A 27,956-nucleotide genomic window follows, 5' to 3' on the forward strand; every position below is an offset into this window, starting at 1 on the left:
CGTCTGTCCGGCCAATGGGGGGACACTCCTGGGCTCACATGACGCGCCTCTGCGCCTCCACTCTCCTCACACCATTCAACCACGGAGAGAAGAGGCATCACTGAAGGACTGGAGACCGGCGAAATCGGACGTCAACCGCCACGCAACCGCACAGAGGCTTATTTATCACGCATCAAACTTTACTCGAAGTGTACGGTCGCTGCGTCGACGAAATGACGTCCCGCGTCTCGAAACCCCGGACTTTTTCCCGCTCCTCATGCGCGGCGAGACGCCGCGCAGCGAGATAACGCCCCGAAGTTATCGCAATGACTGTAAGTAGGCGAAGTTGTTTTTTCCCTGACTTATTTACATCGTTTAAGAGGAAATTATAAAAAAAAAAAAACGTTAAGAGCCACATGAACTGTGCATGCTGTAAGCTCCCGGTCAGTCAGAGCGAATACTTTGGCTCTCAGAAATGTATTCTTTGTCTCGCCGGGCAGAACATGATGTACCAATAGGTACCTCGCTGTCTGTCACTCAAGTGCAACGTATTATCACCAATAATTTGAGTGTATCACAAGCGGTCCAGTTCCACTGCATGAGTGGTGTATGTGCGACCCATAGTGCTCGCTCGTTTCAATTGTCGGTCTGGGGTCTTCTGTTTTCCTGTTCTGTCTGTCCGCAAAGAGCCACACCATGAAATATAAATCCCAGCCCGGGCTAAACCCGGTGACCCGGGCCCCGCGCTGTGCGTGCGGTGCGGGGCTTGTCCGACCGGTCGACACTGTGGACATAATTAGGAGCTCACGAGGAATGGAGTGGGCTGTGGCCCCCACTTGCCCACTTGAGGAGCAGAAAGGAGGAGACTCTTTTTTTTCTCTTTTTTTTTACTCCGATCCGCCGGGCCAGTATGAGGGTGGATCTCGGAACGATGAAACGGTGTGTCATTTCCATCCGGGATATTGCATATTTTCCGGAATATGTTCCCAACCTAGAATGTGGCCAAGTTCAAGGTTTTGGTTGTGTGTGTGTTTGTGCCCGGAGGGTGTTTTTAGTGTGCTTTACGAAGCATCATTCTCTCTGCACTCGTTGGAGGCGCTTGTCTACTATAATTTGAAATTCCATTGAATTGAACGCTTGGAAGAAATGCCACTTTAGAAAAATGTTAACGGGTTCCTTTACACCCAGAGAGACGGGACGTGTTTTTTTGTTTCCACGCAGGAGGTTATAAATGAATATTTAATGCATGAAGGTGAAGCAAAGAAAAAATCCACCCCTGATTTATTTAGCTGTGTGTGTGTGTGTGTGTGTGTGTGTGTGTGTGTGTGTGTGTGTGTGTGTGTGTGTGTGTGTGTGTGTGTGTGTGTGTGTGTGTGTGTGTGTGTGTGTGTGTGTGTGTGTGCGCGCGCGCTCTTTTCAATTGGAGCACTATCAAAATGAGAGGGTGCGGACGGGGCCCGTTTGATGTCTTGAAAGGCTTCAGATGGCTTTAATTAGGAACTATAAAAATCTGTCTGCTCCGTGGAAACCCGACGAGAAAACGGACAAAAAAAGAGTCGAGATAAAAAAAAAAAGACAGCCGACACAGAAAGTCACTTTGACGGTGGATTGACTAATCAAAATTTGATGAGGCTTTTTTTTCTTTCTCTTTTCTTCTACGCTCCCTTCTCCCTCCCCCCTTGACATCCCCGTCTCATTCCTGATGCTGGTCTATCTGTGTTGCTTTGTCTGGCTGTCGCATATTATTATTTTTTATATGCCGCTGTAGTGTGTATGTGTTCGTGCGTGTGCGTGTGTGCGTGCGCACACCCCACCCCTCTCGACGTGCTGCCATGCGCAACCCTATAACTACCTTCTCGCGCCAGGCCGGCCCCAGACACCTGAAGGCTAGACATAATGATCAAGCAACGCTCCAGTCTGTCTGGAAGAGGGCCAGTTGCTTTATTTTCTCTTCTTCCTCTTCTTCTTCTCCTCCTTCTTCTCCTTCTCCCTCTTCGTCCCTGCCCTCCCTCGCCCACTCTTCCTCCTTCACCCATAATCAAGCGGAGAAAGCAACACTTTGTTATGTTTGTGCGTGTGTGTGTGTGCGCGCGTGAGTGTGTGTGTGTCTGTGTGTGTGTGTGTGTGTGTGTGTGTTTGTACGGTTCCCTTTGCAACATGTCACTGTTATTTATGATGCTGTGTAGCCTATATGCGTCTCAGACTGGGGGGTGAGTCACACAGGCGCAATACATGCACACAGATCAAAGACGAGAGTGGCTCTTTGTGTGTATGTGTATGTGTGTGTGTGTGTGTGCGCGTGTGAGCTGTTCGAGCAGGCGTCTTTGTGAATACTTAAATAGCTTGGAGTCCATGTTTTATTTGTGAGAATAGGGGTGTGTAGTTCTAGCTGTATAGCTTTTTTTTTTTTTTACTGTGGAACTATTACAGATTTTAGTTATGCGGTATTATTGGGGTTTCTAATAGTGCTGAAACCCAGTGAACTGGTGTTGTTAAGAAGTTATAAATGAATGGCAATTGTAGATAAATGAATGGTGTAGTAAATTAATGGTAATGAATGGTGAATGTGTTACAAAGTTTTCTGTGATAAAATCCATAATTGTGACATTTCTGTTTTGCATGCTGTGCGTTTGTATCATTCCACCACACGCAAAAGCGCTGAAGTGCTTTCAGTAGGCGCATTTAGCACAACGCTCTTTAATTTCTGGTTAAAGATGGATCTAAAGGCTTCATAAGAAGCAGGATTTGACATTGATGCATCAGGATGTTCCTTCATTGGATACACAAGTCTTCTTCAAAGACGTTTTACACGAGCCGTAGACGCTTGCTTTCTCTTTCTCTGTGTCTGTTTGAAATTGCGTAATTTACCAGCGATTGCTATATTGTGTCATTCCGGCAATGCTAATCCTGTGTTGATACTGAAGAAATGCACTGAATGTTATTTTTTTATGTAGACTTTTAGATCAAGATGTATCTATTCTCATATTAAAATAGGGAAAGCTCGCCTGGTATTAGTAATGATATGGTATCAAGTCCAAAAGCTTTGATTTATTTTTTCATTTTTATTTTCAATATGAGTTTCATGGAACCAATCAGATTGGTCTTCTCCTCTGCCATCTTGGGATGATGGTGTGTGTGTGTGTGTGTGTGTTTGTGTGTGTGTGTGTGAGTGTGTGTGTGTGTGTGGTGCAGGGGGAGTGGGGGGGGATAATTAAAGAGTAACAGTAAGCATCACCATACCCGACCACCACTACCCTTTGAGGTCATATGAATGAGTGAGAGCCCCCTCCCAAACGCAGAAGCCCTCCAATCAGAAGACCAAGGGGCGTGCCATTGGAGAGGAACAGAAGAAGAAGGGGTCAAGGGCCTCCCCTTTAACCCTGCGGTCTGACCGAGACCCTGACTGGTGTCTGAGGTGGATCCTACTGGGACTTTACTTAGATTAAAGTATGCTTTGACCCATGGGGGGGATGTCTGTTATTTTATAAACGGTTTTAAAAAAGCTCTTAACCCAATGGTTTAAAATACATAAAGGGTAGCTTAAGTAGGTCAGAAGGATGATGCGTGAAATTTCATTTTATTTCATTTTTTTAAACGGCACCGAAAAAAAACCCTGTTCGCTGAAATTAAAACTGCGTTTTTTTTCTCTCCTCCTTGTGAAATAATGCAACAGCCATGATAATGAAATTGGACGATCACAAAGCCACAGTTTGGGATTTGGATAACCAGATTTACCCGTGAAGGATTGGAAGTCACAGTCAGGAATGTAAATACTGCAGTCATTCAATTACTGGAGTGCCCTTTCCTGGGCGAGGTCCCACTGCCGCGGAGAGGTTAATTGTTTCTGAATCTCGGTCCATGGGCTTTTTCTCGAGGAGTGAAATAACAAAGGTAAAACTAAAGAGATAAAGGGGGAAGGAAGCAGAGAGGGAATGGCGCGTTTTTGGCTAATAATGCCGCAGGGATACTCATTCAGGGGTGGGGGGTAGGGAGGGAAAGGCTCTGGGAATGTTGAGCTGGTGAGCTGACCTTTGACCTCGCCGTTCCAGGTGCAAGCCCTCAACGCCGGCAGCCAACGTGAAGTCTTTAGACCTTCTTAAGAAAACTTAAACGCTGACTGAATTCACCATGGCTGATGCAAGACACCACGCGAAAACACATCCTGCTCACATTCTCACCCCCGTCTTCGGTGGTTTTAGTTTCTTCCGAGCGCCCCTCATGAAAAGTTAAGCTCCCGGGGAAAAACAACGCGCTTCTATTTTTAAAAACGGTGGAGGAGACGGCATCGGTGAAATTGCGTTATAATCACAGAAGCGTTAATCACAAGGATGTCATGTATAATTATGACAGGGTTTGATAACGCCACACTGAGGCACCTCAGGCGCTGAGCGAGAGCTTCAGCCCGGCTCGCTATTAATGGGCATAAATAAAATCCAACAAAGAGTGGAAGGAAGTGCCGGCATGGCCCAGTGATTACTGCTCGGTAAGGTTAATGAACTCATTTACATACGCTGCCCTGCCATCTGCATTGAGCCAGGGGGCAGATGTGCTACGTATAGTAAAAAGAAATGTGTGTGTGTGTGTGTATATTAGGGGTGGGTATTGCCAAAGAAGTCACGATTCGATTCGTATCACGATTCACATGCCACGATGCGATTCTATCACGATGCATCGCGATACTTGAATTATTGCGATGCATTGCGATGCATTGCGAATTAAGCCATTACCAGTGGCTGACTGGCTGTGTATGATCTGGATAGTGTGTTCAATTGATAACTCAAAGCAACTCAATTCATACATAGCTGTATTTATTGAAACGACTATTACTGGATACACTGACAAGAAGTGCTAAGGATCTATAAAACTTAAAATAACAAAATAAGGATAATCAGTGCCGTTTACATGGCCTCAGTGGTCCTTTAAACCAATGAAATGAAAACATTCAAACATTTCCCCTTTTGGAAGTAGCTGCCATTATAACAACAATATCATTTCATAAACATAAGAGGACAAACTGATGCCACAAAAAGTGAATAGGCTTTATAAAACTATATTAAAAAAAAAAAAAAATATTTAAAATTAATAATCGATTCTTGGCGTCAACAATCGATGCAGTAGATCGTGAAAATTAGAATCGCGATGCATTGTTATGACGATTATTTGGCACACCCCTAGTGTATATATATATATATATATATTTATACTGTTGCATACTTGATGGTTAACGTGAGGGGAAATTAGGCATTCTCACAAGGTTCCAGATGTAACGTGTTTAGGGTGGTCTAGCACCGTAGATGAAGATTTAAAAAAAACAAAAGTGTCTCGGTGTTAAAAGTTAACTTGCGTTGCATTATGCATGAGGTTCAACACTGATGGCGGTCGTCGTACTGCGCAGTGTAGTGCTGAAATGTGAGAGTGTTTCACTCTGACCCGACCGCCCTGAAAAGGGTTGAGGCATAAAAGGTTGTGTCTTGGCCTTGGGCTATGAGAAACTTGACAGGGGCGGTAAACACAGTTTACCATAGACAGTCCTTGGGAAGAGGGAAACTCAAATGAGGATTAGGTTTGTTCGAACCCGTGTGGCACCTCACCTGGGAGGTCACATGACGTGAAGAAACCGTCTTGGACGAGCAAGACAACACGAACCCCGCAATCATATAGCCACATGAGAGCAATGAAATTGACGTGCAGAAAAAATCAAAGGCTCTGGGTTGGCATGGCTGTCATCTCAATGTCTGCTAGGATCTGATAAGAGTGTGTTTGGGGGGGGGGGGGGGGGGGGGGGCGGGGTCTCACAGCTATGCCCGCCAGGGCGGTCCTCATGAAAAATATCACCCCTGACTGGCACCCCAGAAAGGACGGATGTAATCTTCAAATGCAATGAAGCCAAAACGTTTCTGCACTGAGCTGGTAATTCCCTTAATACGTGCAAGTGAAGAGGTGAATGGATAGACAACATTTAAGGCCACACTTTGAACCCTACTGTGTGTGTGTGTGTGTGTGTGTGTCTGTGTGTGTGTGTGTGTGTGTGTGTGTGTGTGTGTGTGTGTGTGTGTGTGTGTGTGTGTGTGTGTGTGTGTGTGTGTGTGTGTGTGTGTGTTAGCAAAAGCTAGGGGGCGGGATGGGGGGGGGGGGTTGGGAATGGGAAAACAGCTTTGGGTCAATCCCGCTCTCTCATCATCTTCCAGGGATGAGGGCTAATGCCACACGGCCATTCACACAATTGGAGGACATTTTCTATAATCCCGGTAGACATGGTGTGACGATGTGTCATTGAAGGCACACATGTCTGCCAAAGATTAGCAAAGAACCGAGGAATAATGGAGGTGTAGAGGGGGGGAACGCTGAGGTCAGGGAAGATTGATGCTGGGGGAAGGGGGGTTCGAGGTTAATGCCGCCACAATTCCGGATGAAAGAAACCATTTGCACAATTATATTGCATTGTCTGGCCTGATGGTTCAGTCAGAGCCTAAAAAGCCATGATGGAAGACTCTCAAAGAAAGTAGGCTCGCTCCAAAAGCGCATTACTTATTTCACAGCTAAATGCTTTCCAGGTAATGTAGATGATGTTCTGTCAAGTCGTCTTTTCTCTTTTTTTGCCGTAAAAGTCTCGTTTTGACATTCTGAACTGACACATGTACCGAGCTAGTCCTCTGTTCCCCCCACTAAGCTCCTACAATATTTATGCAGTGAGGATGAAAGGGGTGTCACGACTTCACTTTGCGGTTGTACATTTATCTTCCCAAAGAAGACTTTAGCCTTAAAGCAGCATATTCTTCAGACATGGCACTCAACTGCCACAAGAGTGCATTTTTTGAAGTAGAGGCATTGCAGAAAAAAACTAAACAACTACTGCAACAACAAGACACAAGACCCGGTTCATTGTCGCTGGATGCGACCAGCTTGTTTAGTCACGGCAAAGATTAAAAGATAAACTCGCTGCTAAACTCCATCTGACAACAGCATCTTCTTTATTTTTTCCGGCTCTGCTTCCAGTTTTGCTTGAAATCCCTCCCGTATGGAAGACGATCTTGCAAACACATTTTGTGTTTTTATCGCCAAATGGGGACCGTTGAGCGTAATGAAGTTCTGCAGCCCCAGCGTGAGTCTGAGTAGCTCCAGTGATTACAAAATGCGCCTCCCATTGTCTCCGATCATCTCCTGCCTAATTGAAGACAATATAACAAGACAATGGGTCCCGCTCATCACTCTAGATAGCGGGTGTGCTTTATGGAACGTGCCCGTCTGTTGGGTGAGGTAGGGGGATCGGACGGGGCGGGGAGGGGGCGCAATGGCAACCAGAAACGTGCTGCAGCTTGTTTTAATTTTGGAGCCGAGAAAATGGGCAAATTAAGCGGGAAAAAATCCCTAAGACGTGTGGTGGTTTGTTGGTGCACACACACACACACACACACACACACACACACACACACACACACACACACACACACCAATCTCTTCTACATGCCAACCCCCCCCCCCCCCCCCCCCTCGTAAAAGTGAATAAATGAAACGATCCCGGATTGATCCAGGGTTGTAAGGGGGGAGATGCAGACAAGGTGGAGGGGAGGTGTTGGTTGATTAGGACGGCCAAGTGGGGCAAGTCCCTCGAGACCCCCCCTTCCGCACTCCCCCCCCGCTCCCGTACCCCCATCACCTCCCTAATGTGCCCTGAATAGCCCCCCCCGCTCCTCAGTGGGTGTGTTTGTGGAGGGTGGGCTGGGGAGGTAGATTATGTCTGGCTGTGCTTAAGGAGCGCATGTCATCTGGCCCCTTGGGGCCTCGCTGACTCCTTTGTCAGTGCGCGGTACTGTGTTAGCCAACACTATGCACACAGTGCAATCAGGGCACCGCCGGTTGAGGGTCGACACGGTCCCCAAACAGCTTTTTGTTTGTGTTTTTGTAGATTAGTTTAGCAAACTTTATTGTCCATCAACAGGGACAGAACATTTTCCTTGATGGGATTTTTATTAATGACATACAACAATGAACCAAAACTAGTTAAGAGCAAAAGTGCTTTTATCCATTAAATATACAACAGATTTAAATGAGTAAATGCGTTACAATACAGTCAAATCTTTGCCTCCAAGTCCTCACGTTTTCTAGATATTTATTGACGCATTTCTGTTTTAAATAATTCAATGTTAAGTTTGAGCATAGGTTGATAAACCAATATTTTTTAATATATTTTAAATGCAAAACAAGTTCCCATTAAGAAATCTGAAATTGGCCTGCATCAGTAAATCATGGCTGACGGGGATTATCAGTTGTATCAGTTAAATGCAACCAATCACAAAAATAATAATTGTATATATTTAGAGGCAATACTTTGCCTCTGAATATATAGATTGCCTCTTATTCCTATAAGAGGCAATACTTTGAAATGACTGTTTGAAGATACCCGCTGAGGCCACAGTCCTTGGTCTCATTGCATAAGCCATGTGGCAGTTTGGCAACATCAGTAAATAGCATGCATTCCTTATTCCCATCGACAAAATAAACCCAGCCCCTGCTGCCTGCTATGTTTGAAAGACTTGTGCAAATCGTGATTCCATTAGCTCTAATCACCACGTCTATTTGGACTTTGAATAACGTTTGAATTTTCTAGCTTTGACCGAAAGTTCAACCGAATAGATATCTCCATTGATTTAATTAGGTTCAGACGTTCATACTGGGGGCGTATATACGTACATACCTACTTCCATACTCACAATGTAAGGCCCTCTACCTCAAGAGCAGATGTGAGCACAAGTGTCGGGAAATGAGTCAACAGAAACTCCACGAGCTAGGTTTGGTACTTTCAGAACGCTTGGTGGATGGAGTTTGCGGTTTTCAAATGAGACACCTAGTCATTGCCTCTTTAGGTTGGCAGTGATGTACCTCTCAAAAGTACTGCTACTTGGAGAGTCTTTATTTCCTTCGTACATCTATGACATCTGGGTTGATTTTACAGATTTTTTCACAATCCATCTATTAATATGTATATTTCTCTGGTCTAGAAATGTGTCATCACTATAAAGAGGGTGAGTCCATTTGAAAAAAGGAAATGCAGTTAAGAAATGAAGTTTTAAGATCGTAAATTAATAAGAAAAAAATATGAAATAGTTCATCGGAATGTGTTCCTTGGGCAAAATGGTCACCATAAACAACTGCAATCATTTGATTGTCTTGATAAGTTAACATTATGTCTGCTGCCTTCTGCTTGAGTCCCCATATACACACACAGGCACAAATATTACATTTTTCATGTGTGTGCTCGATCTGGCAAAGTGCATTCATACATTATGTAAATACATATATGAGCCCATATATGGGCTCAGGGTCCATATTCAAATGGATGGCGGCTGCGTTTTAGTTATATATTTCGATGCATAGCTTAGAAGGAAAAGACTGCTTAACTTAAAAAAGACAACCTGCCCAAGGCGCCATCCCATAATAAACTACGGTATGTTTGCTGTTTGAGAAACAGGCTTGGTAGTGTGTGTACAATATCTTATGTAGATATAGTGATAACTTTTAAATAACTTTCTACATTTTTGTGTTAAATTAAATATAATGTCTGCTCATATCTATCATCTATAGAAAATGTTTAGCTACACAGTCGGTGTGTTTAAACGTCGGGGGTTGGGCGGTGGGTAGCAGCGGGGGGGGGGGGGGGGAGATCACGCCACTGCAAGCATGCACTAGCGTGACGCAAGCCCCCTCCCCCACTCTTAACCCCCGACCCCTCCCACCACACACACACACACACACACACACACACACACACAGACCATTACCCTCCCACATGGTGCTGAGTTGACAGAAAAATGCTGAAACGGGATAAAGAGAAGAAGAAGAAGAAACAAAAAGAAAAGCATGTAAAAAAAAAAAAAAAAAAAAAAAAAAAACCCGGACCCCCTTTTTTTTTAATCCTCTTCCCCTCCCGCCATCTTTTCACCCCCTCCTCTCCCCCGGTCTGCCCTGGTCCGTGTAAAGACATGCCCTGCAGCCAGCCGGTGCACGCCCAGACAGAGCGAGGGGTTGAGAGGGCAGACAAAGGAGCACTGTGTTTGTCCTCCCCGGATCGGGGGGGGTGGGGGGGTTACGGGGAGCTCTGGCAACCGAGGGGCGTGATGAAGTGTTTCACCGTGCGAGCCAACGCCAGCGGTTTATCGCTCAGAATGGAGATTAAAAATTAGGGTAGGTGGGTGTGTGTGTGTGTGTGTGTGTGTGTGTTGGGGTGTGTGTGTGTGTGTGTTGGGCGAGGGGCGGGGGTACGGGGCGAGAATAGCGCGCGCGTCAAGCTGTGCCGGTCAGTGTCTTACACACACATTTCTATAGCGTCTTTCACGCGCGCGCGCACATGCACGCACACACAAGGGTCCACAGTGCCACGGGAGCCCACTCTACAGTGAGAGGGCTGAGTGTGTGTGTGTGTGTCTGTAAGTTAGTTTGGACCGGTTGGGGCTGTGGCGGGGGTCTTTGTTGGTGACCATCTATTGTGTCATATTTTCTAACCCTTGTCGGAGCCTTTGTCCGTGCAGCTGTGGGTTCCGATGAGAGACTACAAGTTTGTGTGTTCCTCTTGTTATTTTCATTGCAGCTCAGAGCAATGACTTAAATGCACTTTGCCAAACGTTCTACCAAGCATCCCCTCACACCGGGGGATAAAAAAACGTTATTGGCAAGATAGGTTTCACAACAGTATACTAGTCTAAAAGTAAAGACACAAATGTGTGTGCGCCACATGCAGTTTGCCAAATGGAACACGAGTGCACAGTTCACAGAGTGGTGTGAATAACTGAGAATGTGAATACTGGTGCAAGGCAATATGTTCCTTTGTCTATATTGGTTTTGTTTCTTTATCACTGCGGTTTTTGGATGTCTAAAATCTTCTTATTTTATTATTGTATCGTCATGTGTAACCCATGTCTGGTTTAGTATTGAGACCACTTTATTCTGTTGACACTGTTGACAGTCGCTCATCATTCTTACCTCTGTGTCTCCGTTTTTGTATTTCAGATTTTGCAAACCCTGGTTTGAGGCTGACTACAAACACGACATCACCTCCCGCCGTCATCCACCAACGCCACCCCCTCCACCGCCACCCAACAATCGCACCCATTCCCTGGAGAGGAACCCCATGCAGAATGCACGCAAAAGAAATGAATCGAAGGTAACCCATCTTGTAGTTTAGAGGTTTCTGTTTGTGTGTCTGTGTCTGTGTCACATTTTATGCCCAGGGTGATGTGTACACATTTGTATCTGTTGTCTGCCTGTCTCCCTGTAAAGTTTTTTTTATTTCTAATCCCTTTGAGCTCATGTTTCTGTGTGTGTGTATGTGTGTGTGTGTGTGTTTGTGTATGTGTGTGTATGTGTGTGTGCGTGCGCCTGTGTGTGTATGATTGTGAGTGGCACGGAGCCAGCACCGCCAGGTGAGGCCAATGGCTTACCAACTGTCGGACAGACGAACAGGAAGCCATGGATCTCACCTGCCGAATCTATTTATGCCTCGATGCCCCCCCCCCCCCCCTTATCCCACCTCTCAATCTCCTAATCTCTCATCTCGCTCGCTGGTCATTACGCCCGTTAGCAAGAGAACATCACTGTTCTTTGTGCGGTTATCCGAAAAAAGGCAAGACATCATTTTCCCCGGCCCCCCACATCCAAGTTTATTACTGTCTCTCCGTCTGTCTGTCCGTCCGTCAGCCCACCTCCCCCCCCCGTGCCTCCTTGTCCTCATTCTGTTATTGCGTTATGCTTTCCCCTTTCCACTTTCTTTTCATCTTTTTTGAAAGTGTTCCGACAGCTATCGTCTGCCCGCTAATTACCACCCCGAGATTAGTGTCATACTGTTCATTATTACATCAAAGCCGCCTTTCCGACCAATCCAGTGTGAGCCTTCAACCAACGCAAGCCCCTGACCCAGGCCTCTGGGGTTGCAGAGATACGCACTGGAAACTTCACTGGGTCGTGTAGGTTCTCAATGCCGGGGCTGGGAGCGTGCTCTTCGTGTGTGTGTGTGTGTGTGTTTATTATCAGTTAATTCAGTGGAATATGACCTTCCAGAGTACGCACCAGTGCACCGAAACACAAGAGCTAACGGGACACAGGGGGCTGGTTTCCCGGAGACTTAGGACTTTTGTCGGTTGGAAAGGTGACTTTGAGCATCTCTTCTGAGCACGCGATAGAGAGAGTTGGGTGCAGGGGAACTAATGCGTTACACAATTCAACTCATGTAGCCATAAAGAATCTCAGTGGGTCCATGCAGTTTAAATTAGAAGTCACACAAAGGAATCTAATTCAGTTGAATTGTCCTTAAATGTTGAATTCACTCAACATTCCCCAATGTCATTTAAAGTTCAGTTAAGTTTATCTAGTTTTTTTTGGGGGGCGGGGTGGGGGGGGTGCTATTAGCTTTTTATATTATTTTGGGGCAGTTACCACCACATAAACACTCTCTTTAAAACACTCTCTATTTCGTCTTGAGTCTCCATTGGCTTTTACTGCCTCCTGTGTGTGCACCTTCACGCATACAGGCCAGGACTCATTTACACGTAGATACAACTCTCTTTCTTCTCTTGTGTTTCCATTGCTCTCTCTCTCTCTCTTTCTTTCTTTCTTTCTTTCTTTCTCTCTCTCTCTCTCTCTCTCTCTCTCTCTCTTTCTCTTTCTCTTTCTCTCTCTCTCTTTCTCTCTCCCCCCCCTTCTCTTTGGTGTTAGATGTAATTTCCTCGAGAAGGTACTTTGGCTGTTTATTGGCTGTTCCGGGGCCCAATGAGTCTATCCACTCCGATCCAAACAAAGGAACCCCCTCCCCCACACACCCCCTTTCCCGTTCTGAGAATCCCCCAAGCTGGTGATGAAAGGGACGAAGATGAGCAGGGATACGAGGGTTGAGCTCTTTACAATGAGGGGGTAGACTCTGCCTCCTAAAGGTTCCCAAAAGCCAATAGCAGCCACTGCGGGAGCTTAAGGGCCTGTACTCACTTAAAAGCTAACCCCGGCTTTGTCACGTAACGTGGACAAGATGCTGTTTATTTTTGTATTTATTCAGGTTTTCTGAGAACTAGAGAAAGACGCCTTGTTGGAATTTGTTTTCTTTTTTTTAAATGGCTGGTTCCTATTTTAATATCGCACATGATATCATCGCCGAATAGGAACACTGTGCTTTAAGGGGAAGAAGAGGAGGATGCTCTCACACTGAAACCACTCCACTCAGCCTTTCCGCCCACTCCTTTTACTCACTGCCTGTTCCGTTGCTCCTTCCTTCCTTGCTTCCTTGCTTCCTTGCTTCCTCTCCATTGACGGTAGGAAAGGGTTTTTCTTTCAGGGGCGACCAAGTCTGTCTAAGCTGCCTTTAAAAAGCCTCAGCGCTCCACGAGTGTAAGAATACACGGCGAGCAAGCTCTCCTTCCAACGCGACGGAGAGGGTTTCCACTAGGGGGGGGGGGCTTCTCTCACGGACTGTCACACCTTCCATCACTCAGACGGAGAAATAAGGAGAAGTGACAGCCGGTCGACGCACCCCCGTCAGCTCATATTGATTCACGCCCCCCCTCCCACTGTAATAACGGACAGGGCACATAATTATCCCTTGACCCCTGGACCCAGTGCGGACCCGATATCCCCTTGGATGATCCGTCTAACAAAGACTGACGAGAGAGGCGCCCGTCGTACGGGGACGCCGCTGCGCCTCCGATGAGTTACCGCCGTTAAAGTTCGACTGACAGGTGTTGGAAGAATTGGGCATTTGACATTTGTTTTGCTGCAACGCTGGGGTTTTGTTTTCCACCCAAGCCCCTCCCCCTGCCCTCCTTTTTCCGAAACGATAAGCATCAATCAGTGTTGGATTAAAGATGAAGGAAGCTCTTTATAATGAGTAGGGGAGAGAGAGAGAGAGAGAGAGAGAGAGAGAGAGGAGGCTGGAGCCAAGCCAGCCCGCGTAATGGATAGAGGGATGAGGCGAAGGGAAGATGGATGGATGGCGGAGGAGGATGATAGGCGTGGATGAGGAGATGGAGGGCTGGGTGGGTGGGGGGGGGGGATGGAGGGCTGGGTGGTGGCCAAGGGAGATTGAAAAATAGAAACAGTTGGGGGGGGGGGATTTAAGTAGAAGTAGAAAGGAAAGCGGTGTGCGAAGACGAGGCGATGAACAATGAGACTGAGAATACGTTTCGAAGGGCGGACTGGTTGAAGAGGAAGAGGAGGAGGATCAAGAGAGGCTGGCGGAGGATCACTGAGCCAGCGGAGAGCAGTGCCACAGAGAGCGAGAACCAGACAGAGAATGAAAGACGACTATTAGAGAGGCAGAACCACCGAGAAGGAGTAGGGTGTATAACTACTGTGAAGAAGCTGGGGGAGGAGGGGGGGGGGGGGTGCATCTAACATCTTTATAAGGTCATAAAGCGGCGCGCTTCCTGGCACCGCTCTAATTGCTGCGAGGGGATGGGAAAGGAGCAGGCTCTACCTGCTTAGTGAATGAGGCCCTTAAAACTTCACACGGGGCCCGTCTTTAAAGGGGAGGGGCCTCCCGGGGGGCTCGCTGTGAGGGACATGTGCTGACAGGGCTAAGGGAATAAAGTGGAAGAAATGCAGAGGTTATGGAACGAGAGAGAGGCCAAGACTATGACCTGGCGTGCGGCGATTTAAATATATCTCTTTTAAAATCAACACAGAAAAGAGAGGTTACAAATGGAGTGGATCGGTGTAAAAGTTCACTTTTCGCGCATATTTTTCTAGGGAAAAAATTACGGCTAATGAACCAAGCAAATCAAAAGAATGAGGCTTGACGGTGGAGAATGTGAAGGGAGGCGGGAGACGGAGAGACGGTGGGCTTTAACGGAGACACAGAGGGGCTTTAACGACACCACTGGAGGCAGCGGTACCAAAGGCTACGCCTCCCAGAAGAGCTGTATCCCGGGCCCTTAAAAGAACCAGGGCAGTAACGCCTGGCACCATTGGAAAAGAAAACGTTTTCATTTCATAAACTGCTTTGCTAAGGCACCCCCGGCCCAGCCCTCTAAGCTCCCCTCCTAATACGTACGACAGCGAAGGGACGCAGGGGAACCTTGAGACTATAAAAGGGGCATTTCTGTAAACTGGCATCAAATTCTTTCAACCTCCGGGCAAGAGACCGGTGAGCCGTTACATGTAAACGCCAAAGCCCGAAATGGAAGACAATCACTGAGAAAAGAGACACTTCGATGAACGCGTACTAGGGAACATCTCAAGTGATATTATTTAGAGCCGTCATCAAATCAAAAATTAAAAAATATGTACGTTATACTTAAAGCATTCTTTTTGAAGTGGCACAGCTGTACTTTCTTGTTTTCACAGTATAAGAGCATGGCTTTGGTCTTACTGTATATAGTTCTATAGAAGCACCCTCAGGCTCTTCTGAGTTTTGGAGCGACTACATAGAGATTTATAGTTGCATGCTCTACTTCCATAATGATATAGTGGGTTATTCTCAAGCAGCACATTCAGACTACAAAGACGTATTACCCAGACTGCAGGAGAAGATAAGATGAGATGGTACTTTATGAATACCAGGCGCTACATTTGGGCGCAACTGCAGAAAGTACAGGATAGTAGAATCACTTAAAAAGTGATAAAAATAATTGTAAAAAATGTGATGGCTTTATTGAGGTATAGAGCCACTACACATACATAGATATTTAAAACAGTACACTGGAGCAGTATTCAGCTGTAGCTCCACTGTACAGAGAGTTATTGCAGTACACTAGAGCAGTATTCAGCTATAGCTCCACTGTACAGAGAGTTATTGCAGTACACTGGAGCAGTATTCAGCTATAGATCCACTGTACAGAGAGTTATTGCAGTACACTAGAGCAGTATTCAGCTATAGCTCCACTGTACAGAGAGTTATTGCAGTACACTAGAGCAGTATTCAGCTATAGCTCCACTGTACAGAGAGTAATTGCAGTACACTGGAGCAGTATTCAGCTATAGATCCACTGTACAGAGAGTTATTGCAGTACACTAGAGCAGTATTCAGCTATAGCTCCACTGTACAGAGTCAGTCTTTACGGAGCTGTTTTAGGTAAAGTGCGACTTGTTTTAGTAGGTTGCAGTTTTTTTTTTGTCTGTCTCCCCTGGTTGTTTATCAGTGTTTCTAAGAGAGGGACGGGGAGTCAAAGGCACCCCCTAAGCTCCCTATAATGCAGCCCCCCCCCCCCCCCCCCACACTGGAGACAAAGGCCCCCATTCACTGTTGGCTGTCGATAAGAGCCAGCGTTAGGCTGCCCTTGGAGGTATTACACACACACGCACACACATGCACGCACACACACACGCACACAAATGCAAACACACACACGTACATATACCCAAATGAAAATGCACACATACAAACACACGTATTTATATGAGTTTATATATATATATATATATATATATATATATTTACGCATGTGAGTGAAACAGCCAACCAGGCTTGACTTGGAATAAGAGCCCTCCCCTGCTGTGTGTGTGAGTGTGTGTGCACGTGCACACCTGTACGTGCCACCACACACCCAGGCTACGCGACCCCCTCCAGTCCATCTATCAACGGCAGAAGGGGTGGGAGAGGTCGCGGTGTAGATGGAATAAATATTCCTGTGTCATACGAGGTCTAGAGCAAGATTGAAAAGGTTTGATTATTTCCGCTAATAACCAAGATGGAGCCAGGATAGGTGGAGTGTGTGTGTGTGTGTGTGTGTGTATGTGTATGTGTGTGTGTGTGTGTGTGTGGGTGTGTGTGTGTGTGTGTTCATTTCTCCACGGTTCAAGGGAGGACCAAGTTACCGCCGCCCTAGCCCTCACAGATGATGGACTTCCGGCCTCATCGCCATTTTTCCTTATTATGGCTCTCCTCCGTCCCGCCCCCCCCCCCCCCTCCCCCATCGCTTCTCGACCCCCAAACCGCTAGAATATATGAGATTACTCACAGTCTCCTCCACCCCCAAGGCGTCTAGCGCCGGCCCAGGGTCGTTAGCCTCCCCACTTTAAACGAATGGCCTGCGATAGCATCGCTGCTAAACCCCAGCAGGAAAAAAAGAGGGATTAAGACCCAGTCTCCCAGTCTCAGAGGTTAGCATAGCTAACCAAAATGGAGGAAGGAAGATGGAAGGAAAGGGGGGGGGGGGGATGGTTAGGCAGGGAGAAGACAAATTCTCTCTCGTTTTTTATTAGGTTTCCTTGTTCTTTTTTTTACTAGCTCTGGTTCTTTGTTTAAGTTTCTCTGTCGGTTATTTCGCCAGCCGTCCGCCCTCTTTTAGCACGGTGGAATCTCATTGCTGAGCTAAACATCATAGCGGTTTGACTTGAGAGGAAGAAGGGAAAAAAAATGGACAGAAAAGCGAAAAACATCAAAGCCGCCTGGCGAGACTTCTGCTTGCAGACGAGTTGCTGGGGTCCTGCCTTTGCAGTGTCTTGATGTTTATAGGTCTCTCTCTCTCTCTCTCTCTCTCTCTCTCTCTCTCTCTCTCTCTCTCGTTCACTCACTCACTCACTCAATCTCTCTCTCTCTTCCTGTCTCTCTCTCTGCCACATTTGTGCCCGTCACATTGCCTGCTGGAAAAAATAACATCAAAAGAAGCAAGTCCAGTCACAACAACCACTGAACTTTTATGTTTGCCCATTGTGTGTGTGTGTGTGTGTGTGTACGCCATTTGTCTGCCATGTCCTTCAACCCAACATCCTACCTTTTCTGGCGGCTCGTATTTTGGCGTAGTGCTTTGTTACCGGTTCTTTCTTGAACGACTCGTTCAGTCTCAACTTCCTGTCTTTAGTTTTTGCGTACCGATTCATCTTTTTCCCATCTTTCGTCGTAAAAGAATGAACAAGGAGTTCTTCGTCAACTGTCGAGAAAGGCAGCACCAAAAACAAAATGGCACCAGCCAGGTCTTGGCTATCTCTGCTGGGGATTTGAGGTCGGCGTGTGGGAGGTGGGGAGGGCTGGTGTCACACCCAAAGGATGGAGACAATTAGGATGTGTAACGTTTAGTAGGGGTGGTGGTGGTGGTGGTGGTTGTGGCGGGGGGGTCGGGTGCGGTGGATAATGCTTTGGGTGGTCCTTCTCTGCGTGTCTCTGCTGGTTTTACATTCTATTTTAACCAGACATGCGTTGGTAAAAAGAAATGCACACATCTTGGCCCGATGTCAAAAGCCATGGGTGCATCTCCCAAACACACAAAGCCTCAGGAGGATGAATGAGAAGCTTCTCTTGTGGCGTTTCCCTTCCGTTCGTCCATTTTGTTTTGAGACTTTGCTCTGCTTGCCGGTTTGGAGTTTGGTTTGGACATGGCCTGCTGGGTGAGGGAAAGACCCGCCAGATCAAAGCCGAATTTACACATTTCCTTCTCCCATGCGTACATAAAATATGTATCGCCTGGTGTCCTCAAAGGGAACGGATCTGGCAAGGTACATTCCATGTTCATTTAATGTTAAACAGTCTGGCGTACACAGTGGTGGAAATCACTCGCTGCAGCTGTCTGCCGGAGCCAGATTCTACATATGTTTTACATAAAACTGGTAAATGGCCTTTTCTGTTTTTATTGGGCACAAATAAAACGTCAATGTATGCACTTCTACTCGGCCGTTATTCCTTTTTGTTTAGGGAGACGTAAACTTGAAGAGCTGCTATTAATTATCAACGACTCACCAGCTTAAACAATGGAACAAACCACAAGTCAAACAAAGAGGATCTCCTTGAGACGAAGGCGGCTTTAACGCTCTTTCTTAAAAGGGAAACAACTCGCAAATTTACAAAAGCCTTTAAATGCCACTTCCAGAGCTGGTACTCAAGCATTAAGAAGTCCTGATTAATACAATTATTTTTTCTTCTCATTAACGTGCGAGCATGCTGTGATTGTTCAAAGTATCCCGGACTCCCCCTTGGTTAATTTGCGACTTGGTTCTTCCCCGTTTGTGGGATAGAGCTGTGTGAGCCAGCAGGAAGAGCCCACAGCCTTTAATTGTTCTTTAGTTCTGAAGGAGGGGTGGGCCTAATTGCATGGGTGGTCCTGTTGTTTCTTTATTTTTTGGGTTTACTATGTCGGGCGACGCAGAAAGATACGCAAATGTGAGAATCAGTCGGCCACTCCATGCTGGCATCTTTAATGGCTAGCATGACCACTGGAGCAGTGAGAGAGAGAAAATGAGAGACAAAGGCGCAGTACGGAGAAGAGATAATTCAGGGAGGGACGTAGGAAGAGTACGGAGAAGAGATGATTCCAGAAGGGACATGGGTAGAGTATGGAGAAGAGGTAACTGAGAGACAGTGCGTGAGAGAAATAAAGAGTATCGAAAAGCGATAACGGTGAGAGGAAAGGAGAGACATTAGCAGTGTATGGCAGGGAGAGAGAGGGAGGCCGGTGGCTACAAGTGATGGAGGGTTAGGCCAATGAAATATGGAGGTAGATGAGAGAGTGATAAGGGGGAGGTGGAAGCAGGAAAGTGGACGAAACGAGGGGAGGGAGGAAACGAGAATTCATCAGAGAAACGGACGGAAGAGAGATGACTCGGGGTGGAAATAGTCTGAGGAAATATTGATAACACGGTTGGAGATGGAGAAGGCAGAAACCACACATCATTCCACAATGCAGAGAAAAGGCAGCCAAAGATAGATTGAGAGAGAGAGAGAGACTGAGCGAGAAGAGAGAGAGAGAAGAATAGCTGGAATGAAAGGCTTGGTCTCTCCTTCCGCTGTGGCGCGCCGTTTGGCTGGTGCTGGCCCATTTCAGCGTATTTAACATCAAAGTGAAGTGGAAACAATGGTGGCAATTTTAAATCCGGCCAAGGTCGCTCATTGTTCTCCGAGAGGAATTTGGAGGTACGAGAGCGCGGTGCAAAGACTGTAATTTACTACAGCACTTGGTTGTTTTTCTCCCCCTTCTTTTTTTTTCTTTTACACACGTCTGACTGAGCGTCTTGTGACTTTGCCGTACGTCTGGTCTCCCTGGAACCCCCCATGAATCTAAAAGCCCATTTATTCTGCCCGGCGGACCAAACCCCAAACATTGGTTATTTTACGTAAAGACAGTTTAAAAAAAAGAACCCCGGCTGCGATACTAATCACGACCGGGCTCCGTAGATACCCACAGTCAAAATAAGAAGATATCTCTTAAGTAGGCCAACATAAATCAAGGCCGTAAACACATCACACGGAGACCCCTCGGATATCCTCCATCAAAATGAGCTATGCCTGTTGGTGAGCGTACGGTGAGATATAGGCTGATACGGCCAAATCGAATTTAAAGTGTCTGCAAAGGACCACAAAGTTATTAAACCCAGGGAAATGTCACTGGGGGCATGCTTTGAAAAATAAAGGTGATCCCTGGAACCTAATGGCTGCTTTAAATTGCGGACCCCCAGTCGCACCCCCCACCACAGCAGGGGAAATAAAGCCAAAGCGTCAGACGATGTATTCTGGAGGGAGGGGGGGGGGATGCATCTTCAGAAGCGCCCGTAACTTGTTGCTGATTACTATCCCTACCCTATGGCCATGGCTAGTCCCTGGATATGCATGAGGAAGACGGCCGTTTTTGATGAAACACACCAGCAGAGGAGAAACATCAGCGGAAAGTGTTCTGTGCTTTTATTTTGAAATCTAAAGAACACTTTTGGAACATTTGTCTTTTAGGTTTTCCTGAATGCTTCACATTTACCACGAAACATACTATGTGTACAAATTCAACACGCAGAATAGCAGCGCTGGAGTAACCTAGTTAGATTTATGCAAATCAGGATCATCTAGCGGCGAGCGGCAGAAAGGGATTCCTTTGATGATTTATATATATATAAATAATTACGTATAATTCCCCTATACATCGGGTGTTCCGCACACCATCAATAATGCATTCGCTTTCCAGCGCAGTTATTTTGGCAAAGGAAAATTATGTTCCTGCTCTACTGAATCAAAACACATTTGAGCAGGCAGAATAGCACAGGGTACAAAGCGATGCGTCTTAGGCGGGCACAGACAAGGTGTACCGCGGGGACATCGCTTCAAAGGCAGGACGTGTGCTTCTACCTTCAGTGGAAACGTTCGGTCTTTTTTTGAAGTCACTCCTACACAATGTAATTGTCTTTTTTTCCGAGCGCAATGTCACGTTAAAGTACACATAGCGAGGTAGCTTGTAAATGTTTTCTCCAGACCACACAGGGTGTGTTTGTCGGTGCGTGTGTGCACGGGGAGTGTGGGGTACCATCGAATATGCTAAAAAAACATCAAATTCAGAGGTGGGTGTGGGTGTGTGTCGTGTATGTGTGTGTGTGGCCACACACACACTGAAAAGAAAGCCTTGTTTAAACACAAGGTGTGCGTGTCTGACAGTTCAAAGACAAAGGTAAATGACACGCAGAAAGTTGGGTTATTTGAGAATCTGGGTGCGTCCTCTTTGTGTGTATGCGTGTGTGTTTGTGGATCTCTGTGCCACTGTGTGTACGACTATTGTAATAACAGGCTTTGGTGAAATAAACACTGAATTGAACCCCCCGTCCTCTCTTCTTCTTCTGTTTGTTTTTTACCCAGGTCCAGACATGAAAGAGTCGAGAGACACAGGCACACACACACGCAAACACGGGGTGCTGCGTCTGTCTGCGGTCTTCAACCAGCCTGCCAAAAGATACACACACACACGCACACACATTACGGTAAGAAGACCACTGAGCCACACTATAGCGGTATAATATAATAACAGTGTTCATGTAGTCTCTCTTTCTCTCTCTCTCTCTCTCTCTCTCTCTTCAGTGTTTATGTCTGTTTCTCATTTACGGGCCCATTGGCGACAGGGGGGGGTTACGATATTCAGATAACTAGGGAGGGCAGGGGAGGGTGACTGATGTATTATATGCATTAGTCTGGCCCAGGCACTGTGCACACAGACGTCATGGCCCAGGTTAAGTATGGGGTGAGCAGGATAATGATAATAACTGTCTCGGAGTCGGCTTGTTATTCTCAATTGTTTGTATTTGTCGGTGTTTCACCGAAACCGAAATTCAGACAGGGCGCAGTTTATACTTGTTTACTCAATCATTGTAAAAAGGTCAGTGATAATTCATGTTTGTTTTGGGGTTGTTCCACCTGGGTCTACTAATGACCTCGGCATCCTCGTTGTGAAAAATGTCCGCCGTTATGCCCTGGCGTTGGGCTGTGTCCGCTGGAGATAATTACAACAACAGCCGATAACCGCCGTGATACCATGTTATCGCCGGGGCATTAAGGGAAGCTCTTAGTGGGATTTAAAACCTGTTTGCCCTCCGACTCGAGGCTAGAACGCCCTCTGCCCTTACTCAGTGTCTGATTTATGTTTAAAAGAAAGTATGTCTAACTACTATATTTCTGGTCAGATGTAAAAAGTGCCCTTCTGCAAGCTATTGACACCCGATTGGCTTCCTTCTCAGGGTGGTCTTCATTGGCTTGCCGCCGAAGGTTTTTACATAAGCATGCGCCAAACTTCAAGGCTGCCTTAAAATGGAAACATTCAAAATGATTTTCCCCAGCAAGGTAGCCTTGTTGCAGACCAATACTAAGGCTTTTTGTGGAAGCAAACTATCTCTCGAAAATACTGTTTCTCTGTGTGTGTGTGTGTGTGTGTGTGTGTGTGTGTGTGTGTGTGTGTGTGTGTGTGTGTGTGTGTGTGTGTGTGTGTGTGTGTGTGTGTGTGTGTGTGTGTGTGTGTGTGGAGGGGAGCAGAGGACGATGTTACACACTAACTGGCTTTCGAAAGCGCTTCTCAGCCACAGATGAGGGGGGGGGGGGGGGGGGAGGGAGGGGCAATGGCTGCTAATGGCCCTTTCTATTGATGTTACCGTTTAGCATTGGCGCTAGGAACCAAACGGGGGGAGTCATTATGTGGAGGGGAGGGAGGGGTGAGGGTTATTATTTTAGCCCCCTACAGTCGTTTACAGGCTGCGTTCTCCAGTATCCACCAGACTGGGCGAGAGGCAGAAATACTCTCAGTCAAATCCGAGGCATCTTTCTACAGTCTAGTGGCCTTCCTCCACCTCTCGCTCACCTTTTCTTGATTGGCTGCCGGCTCGCAATCTCCCGCTTTATTCCTGTGGCTGCTTGGCAACACCCAGCCGTGCAGCTGTCTCACTGTCACTCAACTGCCAGTTTCCAAACTCTCCATCTCAATCGCTGCAGGGTTTTGTAAATTTTTTCCAATTTCCTGCTCCATTGTAGCTGATTCAAGCATTTGATCCCAATGAAAGAAATACAAGACTTCTTCTTTTTCTTTTTTTTTGTGGAGGAACTCAATTATGGTCCAACTGAAAACACTAGTTTATAATTTCTCGTTTAAAATAATGACACGTCGAGATTATCCATTTGTTTGAAACATATTTAGTAGAGAGTACTACTATACATGCACAAAGTATTTATTTGTTAGAAAGAAATACTGTTTGTGGATAACAGGCTGCCCTATGAGTTTTGTTTTTCAAAGCAGTATTGTGTGTGTGTGTGTGTGTGTGTGTGTGTGTGTGTGTGTGTGTGTGTGTGTGTGTGTGTGTGTGTGTGTGTGTGTGTGTGTGTGTGTGTGTGTGTGTGTGTGTGTGTGTGTGTGTGTGTGTGCCTTTGGGTGGATCCTGTCAGACCCAATCAGTGCCTGTGTATACCCGTTCTGTCGGCCTGCCAACGGGTCTGGCTGGGGACCCCTGTAGCTGTAGCTTGACCCCCAAACTCCGGCAGTGTGTGTGTGTGCATGTGTGTGTTCTTGTTGTCGGAACATGTCAGTCCTTATCTATCAGTAACACAACAACATGCAGATTGAATAACAATCATAATGGGAGCACACAGTGTATCGTTTGGTGAACGCACACACACTTCTCAGCGACACGGTGTCCCTACAAGGGAACATATTCACCGTGTGTCTGGCGCTAATTAAATCCCACTGCAGACTGCAGCGGTGTCAGGTGCTGACATTGAGTTGTGCAAACAATACCAGCGGTTACACCCAAGTTATAATTATGATGTCTTACACATCCAGCTCGTTTGGTAATATAACCTCTTAAAACTAGATGTAAAGGATGTGTCATATCAAATTAAATGTCAAGTGACATTTATTGTTGATTTAACTTCCCCTGTGCGTTGTTTTTTTTTCACAGAATTGCCTATTGAGTCAGGCCTGTCATTCAAATAGCATTCGTCTCTCCAAATATCATAGCAATGTGGCGCAAGTGTGTGTGTGTGTGTGTGTGTGTGTGTGCACGCGTCCGCGCGCACGTATACTCTCAGGGCATGAGTCATAGGAGGACATCCTTTCAGCTTTGCAGAAACAGAAGCATCCACCACACACACACACACACCTACTCTCTCTCTCTCTCTCTCACCCTCCCTATCTTTCTCTCTCTCTCTCTCTCTCTCTCTCTCTCTCTCTCTCTCTCTCTCTCTCACCCTCCCTATCTTTCTCTCTCTCTCTCTCTCTCTCTCTCTCTCTCTCTCTCTCTCTCTCTCTCTCTCTCTCTCTCTCTCTCTCTCTCTCTCTCTCTCTCTCTCTCTCTCTCATATACACACACTCAGGGCTGGGAGCAGGTGAGCATTAAGTAGGCCCCCTAAACCAATCACGTCTGGCTATGATATCAGCAGACAGGCAGGCAGGAGTCGGGCTGGACTAGACTGAACCTGCAGGCAGAGCGCACGCACACACACACACACACACACAGACGTTGGAAGGTACAGCGAGATAATGCAGTTGAGAGAGTGCATTCCTGTCACGGTAGCCGTACAGTAGGTGCCAAGTCGAAAATTGGATAGCCTAGGATAGCTTAGCGCCGCCTGAGGACATAGTGCCAGTGTTTTAACTCAATGGAAGGTGTGTTCGGCATCAAGCGTGTTATCCAAGCGGCTGGCAGACGGAACTCCGTGCTCGTCTTCCACCCATGAACCAAAGCGTGATAGTTCTATTTCAATCTGGATCCAACTGTGTAACCGCCCCCTCCTTCCCCTAGTTCATCGGTTCCTCAATTGATTCAATATATATATTCATGGCGTCGCTGATAATGCAGTACCGTATCATTGTCATGCTACATATTTCATTAAAGTTTCCTTCGAACGATACCATTTGAAACTTTAACAATCGAGAAGGAGCCCGCACTACCCCCTCCCCTTTCCTTATCTTCAAATGATTCAGTGGCTAAATGTCACAGCTGTCCATGCCATTAAGGCGAGCACGTTTGAAGGAAAGGACAGCCCCCCCCCACCCCCCATACACTCCTTCCTCTTCCCCTCTTCCTTCCCACCTCTTCTTCCTCCGCCCCGGGCTCCTCTTCCTCCCCCTCTAATCACTCCCCATCTTCCCTGCAGCTGTGCTGGAGGCCCCTGTCATTCAGATTAGGGCCACATTGTCAGCTCCGGGCCTCTCTCTCTCTCCTTCTCTGTTCTCCCTCTCTCTCTCGCTCGCCCTCTCCTTCTTTCGTTTTCTCTGTCAGTCTCACGGTCTTGCTCCTTCTCACTCTCGTTCTTCCTTACTTCCTTAGTTGTTGTTTTTTCGTTGTCTTGCGTTTTTACGCCTTCCCACTCTTTTTATTTGTTCTATTTTTCTCTCTTCCTCGTGGTGTGTGTCTCTCTCTCTCTCTCTCTCTCTCTCTCTCTCTCTCTCTCTCTCTCTCTCTCTCTCTCTCTCTCTCTCTCTCTCTCTCTCTCTCTCTCTCTCTCTCTCTCTCTCTCTCTCTCTCTCTCATGACCCTCTCTCTCTCTCTCTCTCTCTCTCTCTCTCTCTCATGTGATGTCTCTCGCCCCACTGTCAGGCTCATCCTGCGGGCCACAGAAGACCTTTTAGAGAGCCGCGCTCTGCCTCGCTCCCGTTCTGTCCGTTCCAATGCTGTCACTCAAATCACGTTACCATGGCGAGGGCCCTGCTACGGGTGGTGCCTTCCAGCAACAACTGTGCTTTTCATTCATTCATTTAGTTTGAGTCATTTGCTTCTGGTTTTTCAGTTCAGTTGTTGCAAAATAGAATCAAATCTACTCAAGTGTAACTTTGACACTAACACTCTGACCTTTGAGATTGGGTAGATTCGTATAAGTAATACGAAGTACTCCTAACAGAGATACATAAAAAAAAAGGTGGCTGACTTAATTGAAACAGACATGTCACGTATAAACCAATTACCGAATTAATTGGATTTTAATCAATGTAATACATGTAATAGTTGGTTCAACTTCAGGCCACAAGACGTCACTGCTTGAATCAGTCAAAAGGGTCACAGGTTAAATTCTTTTTAAGATCCACATATCTTTTTTGCCTCCGAAGCTTTCAACAGATAACTTGAGATATTTTTCCTGACGGCTGTTCCAACGAGTCGGGCATCGCCTGCTACCATGGCAACGGGGTTACGTTGCCCCGCACACAAACGGCATCCCTAAGTGAGGCAGGAAGCTATTACCTCCTGCTCTAGAGCCCAATCAATTACACCGACACACGCCGATGATTTCAAGTAGCCTCACAAAGAGCTGTCTCAAAAACCCGGGCGCATTATGCGCTTAGCTCTGAATAACACCGCATTCTCGGCTATTCTGCTCTTTGCGGGGGGGGGGGGGGGGGTGTTCGCTGAGTACCTGGGTTCTGAAAAGGGGTCTTGTGCTAAGGGGACGAGGAGTCGTTCAGGGTACTGGGTTTGATTCCCAGTCTCCACACAGCTTAACCTGGAGGCATCCTTGAGCAAGATGCTCCAACCCCTACCTGTATATGCATCTGAAATCCCTGGAATTAGCTTTAGCTAAAAGCGGACTAAATAGTACTCGATAGTCAAAAGAAAAAGTGGCCCGATTAATTTTTAAATCACATTGCCAGTTTAATTCTTCTTGTTTTCCTTGTCTTCTGCTCTCTCATGCCTTAAATGTCGGCTGTTCATTTGAATGGTGAGTAACAGTTGATGAGTAAGGACTTGGCCGGGTTTACAGGGAACACATACATGCTGGGTTTGCGTAAAGCGTCTCTTCGATGAGGCCTTTAGTCATTTCAACTGCCACCGTTTTGTGAAACCGCTGTGAAGCCGAGGTGGGTCGGGGTAGGAGTTTCTGCTCTAGTCGGAACGCGGCGTGTGCCGTTCAATGACTAGCGCTGGATCGGTGTGACCGCCGCCACCACCACCACCCCCTGTGTACCGGAACAAACAAAGAAAACAAACGTTGACGTTATGAGTCAGCGGTTTCAGGGTGACTTCTCCCTCCAACTGCTGCTGCTGCTCTGAGATAAACGGAACCTGAGGTTTTTGTGTCTCAGGTCGGGTTATTGTTGGTTGCCTTGTGGTGTAATGGCTTCGGGGGTGTTTGCTGGAAGGCGAGCTAAAGTAATTAGACTGGCGCCCTTTATCGGACGAGAAATCACTGGCTGGCTTCGTCATCATTGTCGAATCAATTGTTCAATTGCGGTCGGTGGCCTGCGTGTGCTATTTCAGTCCCGCGTCGGCGACAATGCGGTGGTTAGCACAATTAATGCGAGCCTTGCTCAAATTTGTATCATTCATTCGCCCCATCCATACTGAGGTATCTACACATCCATGTGTCTGTTATCTGAACTCCATCTTCCTTTACCTTCGCAGGTGCAGCGTGGTGAACACCAGGTGCAAGAGGAAGGGACATTCTTCTGCTTGCTCCAACACATCTGATGCTACCTGATGTTTTATGGTATAGGTGGTAACCTGTTCTGTATATGTTTGAATAATGCTGTAGAAATACAGGAATAAAAAAAGATAGTGCTGTATCAGGGAGAGAGAGAGAGAGAGGGAGGGAGAGGGGGGGAAAGATAAAGCGAGGGAGAGAGAGAGAGAGATAAAGCGAGGGAGAGAGAGAGATAAAGCGAGGAAAAGAGAGAGAGAGAGAGCGAGAGACCCCTCAAACGGTGCGTGAGACCGGAGTGAGTCGCCTGGCCGATGCGTCTCCGAGCAGACATCTGTCAGAGCGGCTCGCCATCAAGTCTGTGCTCGCCCCAGTAAACATTCAACGCTGTCGGTGAGTTTGGGATTAAATTGGCACAAAACCATCG

General features: G+C 46.7%; 1 long non-coding RNA gene across 1 annotated transcript; it reads left to right on the plus strand.

Moving 5' to 3' along the window:
• Positions 1-27,680, plus strand: LOC130393396 (uncharacterized). Its single transcript, XR_008897107.1, has 4 exons — positions 1-311; positions 10,984-11,137; positions 21,500-21,621; positions 27,514-27,680. It is a non-coding gene; the product is annotated as an uncharacterized LOC130393396 (long non-coding RNA).
• Positions 27,681-27,956: the final 276 nt, after the last annotated feature.

The sequence above is a fragment of the Gadus chalcogrammus genome, chromosome 12 (assembly GCF_026213295.1).
Source record: "Gadus chalcogrammus isolate NIFS_2021 chromosome 12, NIFS_Gcha_1.0, whole genome shotgun sequence".
NCBI lineage: Eukaryota > Metazoa > Chordata > Actinopteri > Gadiformes > Gadidae > Gadus > Gadus chalcogrammus.